We start from the raw sequence: 7,935 nt of genomic DNA, 5'->3' as shown, positions 1-7,935 counted from the left end.
GAAGCCTCCCCCAAGCTTGTGGGAGACTCTCTTCTTCAATTTGCAGAAAGTTAAATATTTCCTGCAAGGCACCTTGTTTCTTATAGGTATGAAAATGTTTTTCATCGAAGTAGTACATCATATCCTCGGAACTACGCACACAACCAGGAGAAAGAGAATTAAACCATATCTTAGCATCAACCTTTAATGAGAATGGAAACTACTTAAGAATATAGTAGTAACGAATTTTTTCCTCAGGAGTAAATAGGGTGAATATATCATTCAATTTAGTAAGATGTGCCACAACAATTTGAGATTCATAACCATGGAAAGGATCAGATTCTACAAAAATAATTAACTCAGGATGGATAGATAATTCATAATCCTTATCAGTAACACAGATAGGTGAAGTAGCAAACCTGGGATCATATTGCATTCTAGCATTCAAAGATTTTTCCTTCCACTTGCATAGCAATTTCTTAAGATCATATCTATCCTTATAAGCAAGAAAGTCCCTAGCTACTTGTCCTCCCATAACATAACCGTCAGGTATATTAGGAAATTCATATCTATGAGAGCTAGGTCTAGCAGGTGAATTATAGTGTTCAGTTTCATCAGATTCAGCAATATCATCAGTTTCAACATTCACTCTAGCAATTTGTTCATCAAGAAGTTCACCAAGTGGCACAGTAGTAGCAAGTAAAGTATCATCATAAGCATCATGCATATCAGAAGTAGCATCATAAATTACATGCGACATATGAGATTCAATAGCAGGTGGTGGTGTCGCAAATTTACTCATAAAAAGGTGAATCAAGTGCAGAGCTAGATGGCAGTTTCTTACTTGCCCTTCGTAGTTGAGGGGTAGATCTTGGTTTTAGAGTCTTTCAGATTCTTCATTGTGATTAACAGATATAAATTCCAAGTGAGTCGGCGAATAAAGCTATGCTCCCCGGCAACATCGCTAGAAAAAGGTCTTGATAACCAACAAGTATAGGGGATCGCAACAGTTTTCGAGGGTAGAGTATTCAACCCAAGTTTATTGAGTCCACTCAAGGGGAGCCAAAGAATATTCTTGAGTATTAGCAGCTGAGTTGTCAATTCAACCACACCTGAAAGATTTAATATCTGCAGCAAAGTATTTAGTAGCAAAGTAGTATGGAAGGAACAATAACGATGACAAACGTGACAGTAGGAGTTTTGTAGTGATTGTACCAATCGCAACGGAAAAGTAACATAGCAAAGATCAATATGTGGAAAGTCCGTAATCAATGGATCAGTGATGGATAATTATGTCGGATGGCATTCATCATGCAATAGTCATAACATAGGGTGATACCAAACTAGCTCCCATTCATCAATGTAATGTAGGCATGTATTCCATATATAGTCATGCGTGCTTATGGAAAAGAACTTGCATGACATCTTTTGTACTACCATCCAATGGCAGTGGGGTCCTAATGGAAACTAAAGAATATTAAGGCCTCATGTTAATAGAGAAACGGACCAAAGCATTATCACTTAGTGAATACATTAACTTCTCAAACTACGGCAATCACCGGAAAGAATCCCAATTATTGTCACCCTGGGGATGAAGATCATAAATCGTAATAGGTGCCTAATAACCCACAAGTATACGGGATCACAACAGTTTTTGAGGGTAGAGAATTCAACCCAAATTTATAGATTCGACACAAGGGTTGCCAAAGAGTATCTGAAGGTATTAGCTGCTGAGTTGTCAATACAGCCACACCTAGAGATTAATTATGTGCAGCAAAGTGATTAATAGCACATTAATATGATAGTTTTGATGATAGTAGCAGCAGCAATAATAATGTTACAGTGATAGCTGTTATTTTGTAGCAGTAGCAATAGTAGTAACTTAGCAAGAACAATATTAGGTAAATTCGTGGGAATTGGATCGGTGACTTGTTGGATGATATTCATCATGAGAGAGTTATAACCCAGGGCGATACGACACTAGCTCCAGTTCATAAATATAATGTAGGCATGTATTTCGTAAATAGTCATACGTGCTTATGGAAAGAACTTGCATGCCATCTTTTGTCCTACCCTCCCGCGGTAGTGGGGTCCTATTGGAAACTAAGGGATATTAAGGCCTACTTTTAATACAGAACCGAAACAAAGCATTACACACGGTGAATACATGAACTCCTCAAACTACGGTCATCACCGAGAGTGGTCCCGACTATTGTCCCTTCGGGGTTGCCTGATCATAACATGTAGTAGGTGACTATAACTTGCAAGATCGGATCTAGAACATAGATATAATGGTGATAACATAAATGATTCAGATCTGAAATCATGGCACCCGGGCCCAAAGTGGCATGCATTAAGCATGGCAAAGTCATAACAACATCAATCTCAACACATAGTGGATACTAGGGATCAGGCCCTAACAAAACTAACTCGATTACATGACAAATCTCATCCAACTCCTCACTGACCAGCAAGCCTACGAAGCAATTACTCACTCCCTGTGGGGAGCATCATGGAATTGGCGATGGAGATATGTTGGTGATGACAAAGATCGAAGATCGCCCTCTCTGGAGCCGCAAACGGACTCCAGATTTGGCCTCCCGATGAAGAACAGGAGACAGCAGGTGGCTCCGTCTCATGGAACGTGATAATTCTTTTCTCCCTGATTTTTTCTGGAATAATGTGGTTTTATAGCATCAGTTTCGGGATCATAGGGGCCACCAGGCGGGGACAACCCACCGGGGCGCTCCTGGGGGGCAGGCGCGCCCTGGTGGGTTGTGCCCACCCAAGTGCCCCCCTCAGGTGGCTCTTGGCTCCAGAAATTCTCTTTATTGATATAAAAAATCCTCGCAAAGTTTTGTTAAATTCCTAGAACTTTTATTTCTACACCAAAACAACACCATGGTAGTTCTGCTGAAAATAGTGTTAGTGTGGGGTTATTTTCATTCAAGTCATCCAAATTAGAGTCCAAAACAAGAGGAAAAGTGTGAGGAAAAGTAGATAAGTTGGAGACGTATCAACTCCCCCAAGCTTAAACCTTTGCTTGTCCTCAAGCAATTCAGTTGATAAACTAAAAGTGAAAAAGAAAAACTTTTACGAACTCTTTTGCTCTTGTTTCATAAATAAGCTTAAAAAACACCCAGGTTTCCAACAAAGATTATAACTAACCATGTCGAAAATATCTCTTACAAATTATATTAACTCATATCAATGACATAATCCACTAGAGAGCAATAATAAGATACCTCAAACAACAACACGTTGTCAAAACAAGCAAGATACAATATGGCAATAGTGGTATCTCGCTAGCCCTTTCTGAGACTACAAAACATAAATGGAGAGCACCCCCAAAGTTCAAGCAGCGACTAAACATTATAATTCATGGTAGAAAAGATCCAGTCATGATGCACCCAACATTAGCTACACACAATGCATCACATTACAATAGTGCCCTCCGGTTTTGGCGCTTATTTTAGAAGGTGATGACACACCATAAAAGTAAATAGATAGTCCCTTCGCAGGGGGGACGCATTGATTTGTAGAGGTGCCAGAGCTCAAGTTTTTAAAACAGAGGTGAATGAAATTTTGGGACATGCACCCTTCTTATTTACCTCATGACCGTCAGTTATCAATATCTCCCATGCTAAGCACGCTAGTGGCGGTTCCTGATACGTCTCCAACGTATCTATAATTTTTGATGGTTTCATGCTATTATCTCCCATGCTAAGCACGCTAGTGGCGGTTCCCGTCAGTTATAACTTTGGATGTTTTGTATGCCTTTTATATATTTTTTGCGACTAACTTATTAACTCAGTGCCAAGTGCCAGTTCCTGTTTTTCCATGTTTTTGACCCCTTTCAGAGGAGATTTTGAAACAGAGTCCAAACGGAAGAAAATCCACGAAAAGATTTTTTTTGAACGGAAGAAGATCGGGGAACTTGGGAGCCAAGGCAGGGGAGCCCCAGAGGCCCCACAAGCCCCCACCCCGCAGCTAGGGGGGACACGCCATCCAGGCTTGTGGGCCCCCTGGAGGTCTCCTGACCTATGTCTTTCGCCTATATAATCCCAAAAATTCCATAAAAAAATCAAGAGATCATCACAATCGCTTTTCCGCCGCCGCAAGCTTCTGTCTCCGCAAGATCCCATCTGGGGCACGTCCTCGTGCCCTGCCGGAGGGGGGATTCGGACACGGAGGGCTTCTCCATCAACACCATGACCTCTCCGATGATGCGTGAGTAGTTCACCATAGACCTACAGGTCCATAGCTAGTATCTAGATGGCTTCTGCTCTCTCTTGGATCTTCAATACAAAGTTCTCCATGATCTTCATGGAGATATATCCGATGTAATCTTCTTTTGTGGTGTGTTTGTCGAGATCCGATGAATTGTGGATTTATGATCAGATTATCTATGAATCTTATTTGAGTTTCTTCTGATCTCTCTTATGCATGATTTCATATCCTTGTAATTCTCTTCGAGTTGTGGGTTTTGTCTGGCCAACTAGATATATGATTCTTGCAATGGTAGAAGTGCTTGGTTTTGGGTTCATACCGTGCGGTGACCTGACCCAGTGACAGAAGGGGTAGCGTGGCACGCATCATGTTGTTGCCATCAAGGGTAAAAAGATGGGGTTTTCATCATTTATTTGAGATTATCCCTCTACATCATGTCATCTTTCTTAAAGCGTTACTCTGTTCGTCATGAACTCAATACATTAGATGCATGCTAGATAGCGGTCGATGTGTGGAGTAATAGTAGTAGATGCAAAAAGTATCGGTCTACTTTTCTCGGACGTGATGCCTATATGTACGATCATTGCCTTAGATATCGTCATGACTTTGTGCGGTTCTATCAATTGCTCGACAGTAATTTGTTCGCCCACCGTGATATTTGCTATTTTGAGAGAAGCCTCAAGTGAACACTATGGCCCCCAGGGTCTACTCCACACCATATTTTCAGCCTTACACTTTTTACTTCATTGCACTTTCCGCCTTCAGATCTCACTTTGCAAAGAATCTTGAAGGGATTGACAACCCCTTTGAAGCGTTGGGTGCAAGCTTGTTTGTGTTTGCGCAGGTACTCTGGACTTGACGAGACCCTCCTTCTGGATCGATACCTTGGTTCTCAAACTGAGGGAAATACTTACTGCTCCTGTGCTGCATCACCCTTTCCTCTTCAAGGGAAGAACCAACGCAAGCCCAGCCTCTGTCAACGTGTCAACTTCTGGCGCTGTTGTCTGTGCGATAGCAGAAGAATATCTGGCACCGTTGCCGGGGAGGAAGATCAAGTCAAGAACTCATCCAAGTAGGTGTCGCAAACTCATCTCTTGCATTTACTTTGTTTGCCAATTGCCTCTCGGTTTCCTCTCCCCCACTTCACAATTTGTCTTTTTTCGTTTGCCTTTTTCGTTTCCCCTTTTCTTTTGCTTGCTTTCTGTTTGCTTGGGTGCTATGTGCCTTCAATATGCTTGCATCTTCGCATGCTGAAAATCTAGTGATATGGATCCTCATCCACTTGCTAATCTCTTTAAGAGATTCAATTATGTTGATCCAATTGCTAGTGAGTTGAGTGCACTTGACTATCTTTATGGAGTTTTGCTTGAGATGTGTGAATCTGAAAATCGTGATGAAGAAATTTATGAAGTGATTCACGAGGACTCCTTGGATTAAAAGCATGATTACAATGGTTTCACTATGAATTCTATTAGTGACAATCATGCTAAGAATATGGAACACCCTAAGCTTGGGGATGCTAGTTTTGCTTTGTCCACTACTTGTTGCAATGATCATGATTGGGGTAATGATTTTTCTTATGATATTGAAAATTTGTTTAAGCCTCATGATGAATATTATGTTTTCAATATTATTGAAAGTGGGTTTGGAAACGTCATGACTTCAGTTGATGATAATCCCACTATTTTTGAAGAGCGTCAACTTTGCATGCATGTGGATCATGAAAAGAATATCCTATGTGATAGTTACATTGTTGAATTTGAATATGATCCCACATGTAATTATTATGAGAGAGGAAAATATGGTGGTAGAAACTTTCATATCACTAACTCACCTCTCGTTATGTTGAGATTGCTATTGTCTCTTTCTTCTTCCTTGCATTTGGTAACTATTGGTTGTCTTGACAATCCGTTTTCCTATAAAATGCCTATGCATAGGAAGTATGTTAGACTCAGGTCTAGTTTTCACATGCTTTATGATGCTCTCGTTACTGTATTTTTGATCTTACATGGCTAATACCCCCCGATACTATCCATAGTTTCATCAAAATAAGCAACCAACACAACAAAAACAGAATCTGTTAACAGCAGACCAGTCTGTAGCAATCCGTATATTTCGTATACTTCTGGTACTTCAAAAATTCTGAAACATTACGACAGTCTGGAGAATTTGCGTAGAAATCAGCAGCAAAAAGAATCAACTCAAAAGCTCTTACAGAAAACAAATCAAAATTCTTTTCGTGAGCAGAAAGTTTCTGTCTTTTCCAGCATGACCAAACGATCATCCCCAAGACTAATCATAACGGTTTTGCTTGGCACAAACGCAAAAAGAAACACAAAAAACACAATCATAACAGAATTATGAAAGTGTGGAAAACACAAAACAGAAAGAAAAAGGATAGATTCGTTGGGTTGCCACCCAACAAGCGCTTTTGTTTAACGCCCTTAGCTAGGCATTCAATGATGCTCTCACAAAAGACAAGAATTGAAGCATAACGAGAGCATCCCAAAGCATGTGGAAACCACATCTAAGTCTAACATACTTCCTATGCATAGGCATTTTATAGGAAAACAGATTATCAAGACAACCAATAGTTGCCATATGCAAGGAAGAAGAAAGAGACAAGAGGAATCTCAACATCATGAGAGGTGATTTGGTAACATGAAAGTTTCTACCAAAATATTTTCCTCTCTCATAGCAATTACATGTGGGATCATATTCAAATTCAACAATATATCTATCCCATAGGATATTCTTTTCATGACCCACATGCATGCAAAGTTGACGTTCTTCAAAAATAGTGGGATTATCATCAAATAAAGTCATGACTTCTCCAATCCCACTTTCAGTATTGTTGCAAATATCATATTTATCATGAGGTTTGAAAAAATTCTCGAGATCATAAGAAAGATCATCACCCCAATCATGATTATTGCAACAACTAGGGGACATAGCAAAACTAGCATCCCCAAGCTTAGGGTTTTGCATAATTTCAGCATGATTGTCACTAATAGAATTTATAGTGAAACCATTGCAATCATGCTTTTCATCCAAGGAGACCTCGTGAATCACTTCACAAATTTCTTCCTCACAATTTTCAGATTCACGCATCTCACGCAAAACTCCATAAAGATAGTCAAGTGCCCTCAACTCACTAGCAATTCGTTCCACATAAGTGGGTGTCTTAAAGAGATTAACAAACGAAGATGCAAGCATATTAAAGGCACATGGCACACAAGCGAACAGAAAGCAAGCGAGAGAAAAGGGCGAACGAAAAAAGGCAAATGAAAACGACAAAAGTGAAGTGGGGGAGAGGAAAACGAGAGGCAACTGGCAAAAAAATTAAATGCAAGAGAAGAGTTTGTGAGACCTACTTGGATAGATCTTGATCTCTCGTCCCCGGCAACGACGCCAGAAATACTTCTAATGTTTGCTGCGTATCCATTGCAACGGCGCCAAAAATAGTTGTGTCGACGGCAGCAGGAATCCTTCAGCTGCGGCTACGTCTTAAGGGACTTCCTAGGCAAGTATGCAAAGGATTTCCTCCGTGGCCTTGGAGCCTTGCGTTGGTGTTCCCTCGAAGCGGAAAGGGTGATGTAGCGTAGCGGTGGTAAGTATTTCCCTCAGTTTGAGAACCAAGGTATCAATCCAGTGGAGGAGTATCTCAAGATCCTGCACAAACACAAAACTTGCTCCCAACGCTATGAAGGGGATGTCAATCCCTTA

Source organism: Hordeum vulgare, chromosome 7H (genome assembly GCF_904849725.1).
Source record: "Hordeum vulgare subsp. vulgare chromosome 7H, MorexV3_pseudomolecules_assembly, whole genome shotgun sequence".
Classification (NCBI taxonomy): Eukaryota; Viridiplantae; Streptophyta; class Magnoliopsida; order Poales; family Poaceae; genus Hordeum; species Hordeum vulgare.
Note: the sequence above shows the minus strand (reverse complement) of the source record.